Genomic DNA, 13,288 nt, shown 5'->3' on the forward strand with positions numbered 1-13,288 from the left:
AAAATAGGAGGAATATTATCCACAGGCTATAAAAACAAAGATAATTAAGCACAAATTTACCCTTTATTACCTTACCAATTAAAAAAATTAAATGATACTTGAAAATTGGAAGAATATACGTGATAAAGGGAATAATTAATACGTACTGTAATATGTACATACGAACTAGTTGACATTTCTGTTCACTGACATTTGTGGGTGGGGGTTAAAATTTAAAACAGTAAAAAGGTAAGCAATCAATAACAAAGAACACGGCACACACAAATTGCACGATACACACAAGTGAGAACGGAGTAACGAGTTACAAAGCTTTAAAAATAGGAATGAAGAGAAGAGCTGAAAATTAATTTTTTTATATGATTGAAGATTTCATGGAAGTGTAAATACATTTCACCATAATAACCCACAGAATTCCAGCTGTCGGTGTTATCGCAAATTCAGTAAGATCAAGTTTACTGTCCGTTTATGGTAGATTTCACTAACAGAAAAGCCCAATAAACAGGTGACTGCTAATTGTTTTTATTGTTTTATGGTTGTGACCTCCAGAATTTCGACTGAACCATGTGGTACCATTGGAGACAATCGTAGGGTAATCTCCAGTGCTGCGGTCTCCTGCCCCGATTAAACGGCATGCTGTCCCAATTAAGCGAAGTAAACCCTGGCTATTTTCTCGATTGGTTTCTGTTTTTTAAGATTTGCCCCAAATAAACGGCTGCCCCGATTAACCGGTGGCCCAGATAACCGGAATCCACTGTATTATTTTAACTTTAAATAAAATCGTATTTAGAGAACCAGTTTGTCATCCAAAATTGAAACAAATCAATTCTGAAAAAAATAAAAATAAAAATAAATTGAGAAAGAATTGACGTAGAGGCATGAAATATAACAAGTTATTTCAAGTCATTCCAAGTATTTTAATAATTCTTCGTAGACATTGAATATCAGAAAATATTCATCCAAGTGGGGAACTGAATTCATATCTCTTTCTGGTGTAGTTTTGGAAACTATCAAGAGCCAAGTCTGAACAGTGGTACCAATATTGTAAACTAATCTTTGAATCAATGTTTCTAAAGTAGCTATCTTTCTTGAAGCAATCATAATTAGTTGATGTCTATCAAACAGTATAAACAGAAATCCATAGACAGATAAGTGATAGGTAAGTTAATATTGGAAATAGTTCTCTGTCAGCATTTTCATATGAAATATGTTTTGTCAGTGAAATTTAACTTCTAGTACAGTGTGGACTTTAAAAACCTACTGTTTTTCTCCTGCTTACAAAATACCTAATTTTCTAGTTTTTCAGAAGTCAAATGTTGGTAACTATGAAGCTAAGAGTGTCTTTCAAAATGAAGTTCATCATTCCCTACATCAGGTGGCACCTCTCAATTTACCCTATTATATCATCATCTCCAGACAACCAATAGTTAAAATGCATCCATATTATTGACAATGCCCCTAATATTTTTATATAAACAGTTTAAGCTTTGTATTTTCTTGTTATTCACTTTTATATACATTCCTTATAATTACACTAGCCAACATGATTCTTACCTCCAAGAACTTAAATGCTGTTTTTAACCAGTTTTGTGTATATTTCAAAAATCACCATTATAGTTTCACATCACATCACAGTTATTAAATATAGAGGGAATTATGTTTTACCAAAATATGCAAATTTTGCATAATCTAGCCAGTAATGGATGATATACTGATTTATTTTAACAGATATAAGCTAATTCTCTTAATTTTAGCAATCATTCTGACATCGGTTTTCTTGTGATGAACATAATCGGACTTCTACCTGTGGTTCTTAGGTTCAAATTCTGATGCAGCAATTTATGATTTAAAGAGAGCACACTTAGCATTTTTGGTGAGGATTTTTATAGTCTGTGGTTTACAAGGTTTTCCAAGTAGGTTCTAGGTTACAGCAGTGGAATATACTAAGAGCAGGAACAAAGATTTCAGTGTTTCGAAAAATACATGAAAAGTTTTCGAAATATTTTGTTACTGAGGACAGTATGTGTTTTTGCAAAGACATTATTGGACTTCTGAAGATTCCTAATTTAACATATGCCAAACTTATGGAAGGAATTTTTGTAGGACACCAAAATAGGAAACTCCTGAAAGATGATGTGTTTGAAACCCAGTTAAAGGAGGTTGAATTGGCAGCTTGATGATCATTTAAGGCAGTAGTACAGTTGTGCCCCCATATCCGCTGATTCAGTTACCCGCAGTTAACCACTGGGAAAAAAATGAAAAAAATTTGGAAAATTACAGAAAATAAAAAAATAAATGGTTCATAAGTTTCAAACAGCCTGCCAAGCGAGTACAGGCAGTGACATTGAGAAGTCTGCCAGCCTAGTACATGACTCATCTCCCTTTGGCCTCATACCCACCCTATGTGAAACTTTCCCCCTATCTGCCTCTAGTGTTCTCGCTGATCACATTTGTTGTAGCATTATTGCAGTGCCTTTGTTTAAGAAAGCCCTTATTTACTGTAATAATGGCCCCAAAGTGCAAGAGTAGTGGTGCTGGTAGTGCTTCTAAGTCTAAGAGAAGCCATGAAGTGCTTCCCATTAGTGAAAAAGTAAAAATTCTCGATATGATTGAAAAAGAAAGAAAATCGTATGCGGAGATTGCCAGGTTGTATGGTAAGAACGAACCTTCAATTCATGAAGTGATGAAGCATAAAGACAAAATTCATGCTAATTTTTCTGTTGCACCTCAGACTGCAAAAGTAACTGCTATAGTGCATGATAGGGTGTTAGTGAAGGTAGAAAAAGCATTAAATTTTTGGGTGGAAGATATGAACAGAAAAAGGGATGCCCACTGATGGCAATGTACAGCAAAAGGTCTTAAGCCTATACAAGAACTTTCGGAAAAAAAGCGAGACAGAAGAGAAAACCAAGCCATTTACAGCAAGCAGGGGATGGTTACATAGATTCAGAAATATATTTAATCTGAAAAATATAAAAATTACCAGAGAAGCTGCATCTGCCGATGAGGAAGCTGCTGCCACGTTTCCGGCAGAGTTAAAGAAAATTATAGAGGAAGGAGGCTACCATCCTAAGCAAGTTTTTAATTGTGATGAAACAGGACTGTTTTGGGGAAATATGCCCAACAGAACCTATATCCACAAAACTGCAAAACAGGCACCAGGCTTTAAAGCATGGAAGGACCGATTGATGTTGGTACTATGTGGCAATGTGCCCGGGCATATGATAAAGCCTGGTGTTGTTTACCAAGCGAAGAATCCTCATGCTCTCAAGCACAAAAACAAAAATTGTTAGCCCGTCTTCTGGCAACACAACCTCAAGGCATGGGTCGTGGCAGTGTTATTCATTGAATGTTTCCACGAATGCTTCATCCCCAAAGTGAGGAAATATTTGGAGAAGGAAGGGTTGCCTTTCAAGGTTTTATTAATAATAGACAGTGCGTCTAGCCATCCTAAGTCGATTATCAACGAAGATCCTAATGTCCAGGTTGTATTTTTTCCACCTAACATGACCCCACTGCTTCAGCCACTCGACCAGGGTATCATTAAGTGTGCCAAGGCCGCATATACTCGGCAAGCTTTCGAGATTTGAGCAGCGATTGATGCTGACCCTGACATTGAAATCACGGACGCCTGGAAATCATTCACCATTGCTGATGCGATAACATTCATCAAAGGTCCAATGGATGAATTAAAACCAGAAACGGTGAATGCATGCTGGAAGAATTTGTGGAGTGAAGTTGTCCATGATTTCAAAGGCTTCCCAGGAATTGACGGAGAGGTAAACGAGATCATCCGAACAGCAAGAGAAGTTGGTGGCGATAGATTGGTTGATATAATAGCTGAAGAAATGGTAGACCATATCGAAGAACATTGTGAGGTTTGATGAACAAGAAGTTTGAAGACCTTGTTAGGTCGTCTACAGAGGAAGAAGAAACTGAAGCTAAACCAGCAAAGTGGACACTTGAAAAATTTGGTGAAGTGTTTCGGATGGTACAAAACTTACAGGAGAAGATTACGATCCTATGATGGAATGCAGCATTAAAGTTACCCATTTGATAATGGAAGCAACGGAACCTATCCAGCATATGTTTGATGAATTAAAAAGGCAAAAGAAACAACTCCCTATCACAATGTTCTTCAAAAAGTTCGGGAAAAAAGTGTCCACTATTGACGATCCACAGACGTCAACATCGTCTACTCTTGATGTCATCCAACGACTGTCATCTTTGTCTCCTCCAGCTTCAAAAGATATCCTTCTCGCATCTCATCAGAAGGTCAATAGCCTAGAAGAACATCACAATGCCTACACCATCACCCCACTTCATCTCATCATCGTAGGCATTGTACAGTATCATCGTCATCTTGGATCGTCGCAGCAACAACAAAGAACGGAGAAGCCGGTGAGTACCCACAATAGGCTAAGATATTTTCTAACAAATAAAACTCTTTTCATTACATGATATATACAGGTACAGTACATGGTACAATAGTACTGTACAAGTTTTTTCATTGTAAAATGTGTAACAGTACAGGTATGTACTGTTTGTGCATTTGTCCTTTGAGGTGTATCGATAGTATAATTTTCATTGCTCCATCATCCTTTGATACATGATATTTTTTCATTGCTCTATCATCTCTTGAGGATTAGGCTAAAACGTCAGAATCCCTTTCATTCGAGAGAGAGAGAGAGAGAGAGAGAGAGAGAGAGAGAGAGAGAGAGAGAGAGAGAGAGAGAGTACAGTACTGGATAATAAAGTACAATGACTTTATTATTACCGTATTTAATGTTGGTAATGTCTTACTGTGTGTTAAATTTATCAATTAAACTTTATTATAGTTATGTATGTACAAGAAAATTATGTTAAAAATCATGAAAATCATATCGGGTCAGCAGGTGTTCGCTTATATCTGCGGTTTCAACCATCCACAGGAGGTCTTGGAACGTATCCCCCTTTGATACGGGGGTCTTACTTTACATGATTTTTTGGGTAATAGGAAAGAAGAAAACTATGAAATGTTGGTGTCTAATTTACTTGAGTGCTACAAAAACATGGGCTGTTGAATGTCGTTGAAAATTTATTTTCTTCATTCCCATCTTGAATTTTCCCCCAAAAATCTGGAAGATGTGAGTGATATCAAGATATTTTCACAATAGAAAAGCGGTACCAAGGTCACTGGAATCCTGTAATGATCGGCGATTACTTCTAGTTCCTTGTGAGGGAGAGTAAGCAGAAATACAAGAGAAAATTCCTTAGTAGCAAACATTTTTAAGGACAATTATATGCTGATTATATATTATTAAAATATAACTATTTTGCAATGATTTATGATATTTTTTCCGAAATTAAATGAGTTATAGAGAACATATTTTTTACACTTGTATTACAAACTTGAATTATATGTATATATCCCTTTATTTTAACATTAAGCATTGGTACATCTTTTGATATAGATGTGATAGAGCCTTTTTTTTTTTGATGATTTTTGGAATCAGCACGTTTATTTTCTCCAGAATCACTTATTTTCATTGGTGAGGTAGTATGACAAAAAATATTTTTTGTTGGCTGGCATTATTTAAGCTATTTGCACCATCATTAGCCTTTTGTCCATTGCTTCCATCACATCCTTTTGTGTACTTAAATGATGACTGATTATCCTGTTGTGCTTTGGCACCCTCCCATTTGAGCCACCAGAAGGAATGCAGGTGTGACCATACCACTAACCAATTGCATCTCTAATTCTCTTCAGTTCCTTCCCACCTCCCACTCACAAGCAGTTTGAACCATTAAAGCTCCTTGGTGACTTTAGCAAGGAACTCTTGCACTTATTCTGTCAAATTGTATCCATTCTGCAAAATAAATTCAAGACTGTGCTGACAAAATCCTTCCTATCATTCCTGGGCATGATCATGGACACAATTACATTTTGTGCCTTAACTCACCAAGTTTTTTCAGTATGGTTTTTTCTTATGCTTTTTGACCACATTCTCAATTTATTTGTATTTAATACCATTAGGACCCACATGTTTAATCAAACTGTCATTACTGTCATTAACCCCTGCCAACCTTCATATAGTCTGAAATCTTGGACATTAACCCTGATATACCTTCATCAATATCATTGATAAATACAAAAAACAATAATGGTCCCAACACCAAACCCAGGGAACTCCACTAATAACATTAGTCCACAAAGAGCACAAAAATGCCCATTGACAGAGACAACTCTGTCTTCTCCCACTCAACCATCCCTTTATCCATAGCAGCAACTAGCCCTTAAAGCCATACTGCTCCAATTGGTACAGTAGCCTTTTATATGGAACCATATCAAAAGCTTTCCTGAAATCCAAGTATATGATATCAAAATTATTTTTTGCATCCAGTTCCTTTGTCACCGCACTGTAGTATCAGATCAGATTGGTCAGACAATACTTCCCCTTAACAAACCCATGCTGTGTTTGAACTATAACTGCAGTCTTGTCTAGATGATCCTGCAGTGCTTCTTTCACCAGTGACTCCCTGATGAGTATAAATTTTCCCTGAAACAGAAGTTAAACTAACAGGTCTGTAATTATTCGTGTCACCCTTTGATTCCCTTTATGAATTGGGGACACATTTGCTCATCTCCAATCCATGGGGTCCCCTGAGTCCAAGGAAGTTTTCATAATTATGATTAAGGGTTTGCTTACTTCCTTTTCTGCCTCCTTTAATATAACTGGATTGATCCCATCCACCCCAGATGCCGTTCTCATGTTCAACTTCAACGATTTCTCTTCCACTTCGATCTCAGTTATTACAAAATCATTTAGCTCCCTGCTTGAGTTTGATAAGCTCCTCAGCTTCATACCCATTCAGTTTGTCAGCTACCTCAGCAGGATCATCAACAATTGAACCATCAATATCAAGTGGACCAATCAATTCACCCCCTTCCTTCTAGAGTTTACATAAGTAAAGATTCCTTGCTGTTTTTCTTTGCATTGTTTGCCAAAGATTTCTCATAATCTGCCTTCACTTGTCTAACCTCTTTTGTAACTTGGTTACAGACTGGCTTATATCTGCTATAGTCTTCTGTGTCACCTGATAATTTATATGTATCACATGCATTTTTCTTCTCTGCCACAAGTCTCATTTGTTCATTTGACATTCATTTATGCCTAAACCTTGAGCAGTATTTCTTAGTTGAGACAAAAAAGTCTTGTAGCTTCCAAGATTACTTTCTTGAATGCTTCCCATTTAAAATTTGCTGTTGGTAACATAATCAGTTGATCCCATTATATAGAATTTAAAAACTGTCTGAGACTGCTGTAGTCACCTTTATGAAAGCAAAAACTCTTCCCTTTACCCCTAATAGTAGTTACATCTTTGAGTAAATTCTATGTCAGCACACTGTGATCAGTGGCACCTAGTAGTTCCTTTATCAGCAGATTCTTAATGCATGAAGAAGAAATACTGCTGATAATCTGATCAAGAGAATTTCTCTCTCTCTCTCTCTCTCTCTCTCTCTCTCTTTCTCTCTTTCTTTCTCTCTCTCTCTCTCTCTCTCTCTCTCTCTCTCTCTCTCTCTCTCTCTCTCTCTCTCGTGCTGCTGGTGTGCAAGTGACCAACCCAGAAGTTCAAGTCGATATCTTGGAAGTTAAAATTCCCCATTATAAGACAAACTGATTTCAATCTGAATTAATTTATAATTGGAATTTAATCTGATTAGAATTATTTCTGAATCTATTAAAGGGATATGTTTGAAAGATTGCATATTGGCTAAGTTCAATTTATTTATATATCAATAAGTTCAATTAGAGTGGTTTTATTTTAAACTGTTATTATGATTATATGCTCTGGTATTTGCTGTTTTTGATGTGTTGTATTTAGCGGTTGTGCTACCTATATAGCACTTTGCAGTTTTACTGGAATTTCATAAGCTATATTATAATATGTGTATCAATATACAATATTCAGGACACATCTTTTGCATTAGTGGCATCATTAGTTAAAATGCATGAGGGGACTTGTTTTGAAGGAAAGAAAATTCATTAATGCATGCCATTAAAGCCATGTTTATTACAGAATTAAACTCCTTACTTTATAATCATATTTTAATGTTTTCACAAAATTTTGCTTTAAAAAACAACAGAATATACTTAAAGTAAGAAAGAAATTGAATAATATTAAAAACAAATACTTTTTTTTGCAGGTTAGTCCTTGATGTGGTAATAGTGCTACAATATCACAAATTGCATTTCAGTTAACTGAGATGTAGTAGGGCTGAAATTATCTCCTTACAGTCTACAGATGATGACCTTTATTATTTAGAAACTTTTTATTGCAATTCAATTTACTTAGAAATAATTATTCTCAAATTATTTGCAATCTTTTAGTGCGTGCGTGCATGCGCGCGCCAGTCACTAAACCATGATGATTTTTACAAAACTTAAAAACATTTACAATTTATATTGTAATTATTTTGCCTTTTTGAACTTCATTATTTATATCTTTAGTTTAACGGTATGCTAGACTAGAAAGTAGTTTGTGATGTGGTTCACTGTGCATTATTGACGTGAATTTTGTTACTGTTATGTTTTTTAATAATGATAAAATAAATTCTCTCTCATTTTTATGACTCAAACTCAGTAGCTTTCCAAAACATAAAATTTCAAAATATGATTTTGAATATTAAAAAGGTACATTTAACTGAAAAGGATCCATAGTACCTTATATTACAGTTAAATCATGAATACACTTTGCATCTGTTCGGGTCACGTTTTCGAAAGCTTATTTCCTAGTTTAACACAGGTTTGGCCAGTTCCTTTCCCGACTATCTGTTTTTGAAATTCCAGGCTACACATATTGACTCCATGTGAAACTATTCGTAATCTTTTAGTTATGAATGGGACTAGAGTTCATCATGTTACTGAATTCGACCAATGATACGTTAAAAATGGCTGTTTACATTATAAAAGCAAATTTTATCAAACCGGCATATATACTCTTGGCTGACTACATTACTTTTAGTCATCAAAATTACGAATGACAGTACTATAAACTGTTAAGGGCCAATGACCAGTTCAGTTTAGGGAAACACAAAGTGCTGTGCAGTGAACCCAGCCAGCCAAGTATAGAACTGTGACTACTGAGGAAAGACTGAATGAACTGCTTAAGATCTTGAGAGAGAGCACAAGCACACCTTTCCACAGTCTTAGTTTCACATCAGCAAAATGACTTTCAAAATATACATCAGAGATAACTATGAATTTGCTGTCGAGGCTAAGGGAGCTACACATTTTTCAAAAGCTGCTAAGTGGAATTTTATTTATTGATTTGAAATTATCGTTTTTCTCTAACTTTTCATTTAAATTTAGTAGCACAGTTTTTTGTGATTTCCTGATTAATTTGATGTATTTATTCTTTATTTGCCCTTTGTAATTGCATAAAACACCACAGTCAACTTATGATGGCATTGGGTTGTATCAATAAGAAATTTTGAATTCTGCCACCATTGTTTTAGTACTGATTCTGCATAGCTTGTACCAGTGTAATTATTATCCAGACAGGATTCTAAACTATAATTTATAGCCTATATACATGTTTTAATAATTTAGCTTTATCATGTAGTCCATAACATATGACATTAATATTGATAGAACTTTTAGTGTCAGTAATTTGGCTTAGATATAGTGTCACAAATGGGTCATGCGAGGGTTTGAATTAGGTTGAAAATAATTAAATTTATTATAACTACTTAGAATTTACAAATGCAACATTATAACTTATTATTATTATTATTAGCTACATGGTGCAAGGAAGCCTGAGGCTTATGCTGCACCAGCCAAAAAAAAAAAAAAAAAAATCCCCGAGTTACCCTGAGAGAGAGAGAGAGAGAGAGAGAGAGAGAGAGAGAGAGAGAGAGAGAGAGAGAGAGAGAGAGAGAGAGAGTCAAAAGTAGAAGGGAATCACCAAGAAAGAGAAGAATGATGATATCCAGCTCAGGACCCTAGGTGTGCCAAGCCCATACTCACCAGATGTGAGTCCCTGGGGTTATATAACTTAAACTTGATGGGAGGTATGGAATTCATATGACGTTAACTTGGTAGGAGATACAAAATACATATAACTTAAGCTCTAGGCATGGATTGAACAAGATGCTGAAAACGTTCAGGAATGGAGTACCGTGCAGACATGAGTGTGTCACGCAGTTCCTTGAGATTCGACGGAGGTGTAGGCCTGCAGCGAACAGCCCTTTTTTGAACAGCCCATTCAGTTCCCTGGATCTCAATCCAGGGAACTGAATGGGCCACTGCAGCAAAGAAAAGTCATTGTCATATTCTTGGAATATGACAATGACCGTAACACTGCCCCCACCACCTTGCACAGTAGTCGTCAGACATAACGGGTGCATGGATTTGTGTTGTTTTCGCCAAATTCTGAGCCTTCCATCGACATGATGCACCAGGAACTTTCTGTTTCCTGTTCATTGCACCATTCTCGATTTTGTATATTTATCAATGATATTGATGAAGGTATATCAGGCTTAATGTCGAAGTTTGCAGATGATACAAAGTTGGCAGGGTTGTTAATGACAGTAATGGCAGTGTGCTACTGCAACAGGATCTAGATAATTTGGGCAGATGGGCTAAGAAGTGGCAACTGGAGTTTAACCTTGACAAATGCAAAGTACTGCATATGGGTAGAAGTAACCCCAGAGAAACGTACCAACTGTGTGCTACTACACTTAAGGTGGTAGAAAATGAAAAAGACTTGTGAGTAATTGTGCAGTCAGAGATGAAGTTTTCTGAGCAATGCAGACAGGCTGCCAGGGCAGGTCATGGTGTTTTGTCAATGATATATAGGAATTTTGCTAGCAGGGAAAAGGAGGTGATTGTCCCTCTGTATAAGGCAATGGTCAGGCCACGCCTTGAGTACTGTGTACAGGTCTGGAGGCCTCATTTTAGGAAGGATGTAGATTTACTTGAGTGTGTACACAGAAGGGCAACAAGATTGGTGAGAGGAATGAAGGGATCCTCTTACCAAGAGAGGCTTAAGTTCTGCAAATTGCAGTGGCTGGAGACTAGGCACCTGCGCGGTGATCTGATTGAGGTATATAAGGCCTAGAATGGGTTGAGCACGCTGAATTCTGATGGGATCCTTCCACTTGTTCAGATTACGAACCTAAGGGGGCATAAATTCAAATTAAGAAAAGACAGATGTAGATTAGATGTGCGGAAATTTGCCTTCAGCCAGCGGGTGGTTAATTGCCGGAACAAACTTCCGTCTCTCGTTGTGGAAGTTGATAGGTTGAATAAATTTAAGGAGGAACTGGACAGGCATTTGGAGGGAATGGTGCGATTTTTTTTTTTTTTTTTTTGGCTGATGCTGCATAAGCTGATACACATGCTTTCTTGCATCACATGCCGCCACTACTACTACACCCTTGAAACTGTGGTGTGTGAGAAGTTCAGGAGAACTGCCGTTTCAGAGATGCTTTGTCCAGCACGTCTTGCACCTAATACCATGCCACGTTCGAAGTCCGATAGATCACTCCTTGGCTGACTGGGCTAGCTGGGTGGGTAAAGCCTGGCAATCCAAAGGTCGTGGGTTCGAGTCCTGCCTCGGGCTTGGATCAGAGTAGAAAATGCAAAAACCTTGGGAGGTGCAATATGGCCACAAAAGCTGACGTACCAACAACTAACAAAAAAAAACACTCCTTTCCACCATTCTTGCTACGGTTTGTACGTTTAGCTGATACTAGAAAGGTTTATCTGCTGCATTTATATCCACAACTGTGGTCATGTGACGTGCAACGCTGTGGGACAAACCATTTGTGTGCACAGCAGGAGTTTACCTAATAAAGTGGCAGCACAGTGTGTATATATATATATATATATATATATATATAATAAATGGAAATATATATTGAAATATTCAATAACGTAAACTTCGTCGCATAACCAGTGCATAGTGTTTTACTGCATCGTGATAAAGTTTAGTGTAATTTTTTAAATTATATTGAAATTGAACCAATATCATGTTTCAGACCAGAGCAGCAAAGCAAAAGGCTCAAGGCAGTGGGAGTGCTGTGGCTTGGGGGAGAACTGTGGGTGGGGGTTGACCTCTGAATCACAGCCTTATGAAATGTACTGCTTGTTTGATATTTGCAAAGCGTTCAGGAATGGGACATGATATTTCCAAGAGGGATGTCTTTGTGTGTGTGTTCGATGTAAAGAGTGCGAGCATATTGGGTGCCAACTCAGCATTGTTATGGGCCTTTATGGGAGCTTGAAAGAACAGGATGGATGCCATCCTTTAAATTGGGGTCCCATCAAGCTCTCAGCTACCAACATTAACGCCACATATCATCACTTGATCATTAGCATTAGCATTAGTAGAGGCATTTGATGCAAGAAAGCAAGCTTATGCAGCATCAGCCAAAAAAATAAAAAAAAAAAACCCACTTCCACTTCACCCCTCTGTTCGTTCAAAATACCTGTCCAGCTGAGCCTTAAACTTATTTAGGCTATCAACTTCCACGACAAGGGATGGAAGTCTGTTCCACCAATCAACCACCCGCTGGCTAAAGGCAAATTTCCGCACGTCTATCCTACATCTGTCTTTCCTCAATTTGAATTTATGCCCTCTCAGATGATTATTCTGAGTGAGAGGAAGAATCCCATCAGCATTGAGCATGCTCAAACCATTCAAGGCTTTATACACCTCTATCAGATCACCTCGCTGGTGCCTAGTCTCCAGACACTGTAATTTGCAAAACTTAAGCCTTTCTTCGTAAGAGCACCACTTTCTTCCATTCACTAATCTTGTTGCCCTTCTCTGTACTCGTTCCAGCAGCTCTACATCCTTCTTGAAATGAGGCCTCCAGACCTGTATACAGTACTCTAGGTGTGGCCTGACCATTGCCTGATACAAGGGAATAATCACCTCCTTATCCCTGCTAGAAAAATTCCTATATATCATTGACAACACACCATGAGCTACTCTTGCAGCCCGTCTGCACTACTCAGAGAACTTCATATCTACTTGCACAACCACCCCCAGGTCCCTTTCATTCTCTACCACTGTCAGTGTAGTACCACAGAGTTGATACGTTGCTCTGGGGTTGCTGTTTCCCATGTGTAGTACTTTACATTTGTCAATGTTAAACTTCATTTGCCACCTCTCAACCCATCTGCTCAACCTTTCCAGATCCTGTTGCAGCAGCAGCATAGTGTCAGTAGTGTCCTTGACAACCCTGCCTACCTTTGTATCGTCTGCAAACTTCGACATTAAGCTTGATATACCCTCATCA

General features: G+C 37.5%; 1 protein-coding gene across 2 annotated transcripts in view; it reads left to right on the forward strand.

The window, feature by feature from the left end:
- Positions 1–8,371, forward strand: part of LOC150081769 (tetraspanin-5-like) — a 226,413-nt gene extending 218,042 nt beyond the window's left edge. For both annotated transcript variants that reach the window (XM_090379628.1, XM_090379629.1), the window contains one exon: positions 8,186–8,371. The gene's annotated coding sequence lies outside the window, so the exon portion shown is untranslated. The remainder of the gene's footprint in view (positions 1–8,185) is intronic.
- Positions 8,372–13,288: the final 4,917 nt, after the last annotated feature.

Source organism: Mastigoproctus giganteus, chromosome 8, assembly GCF_048544385.1.
Source record: "Mastigoproctus giganteus isolate SK-2022 chromosome 8, ASM4854438v1, whole genome shotgun sequence".
NCBI classification, from domain to species: domain Eukaryota; kingdom Metazoa; phylum Arthropoda; class Arachnida; order Uropygi; family Thelyphonidae; genus Mastigoproctus; species Mastigoproctus giganteus.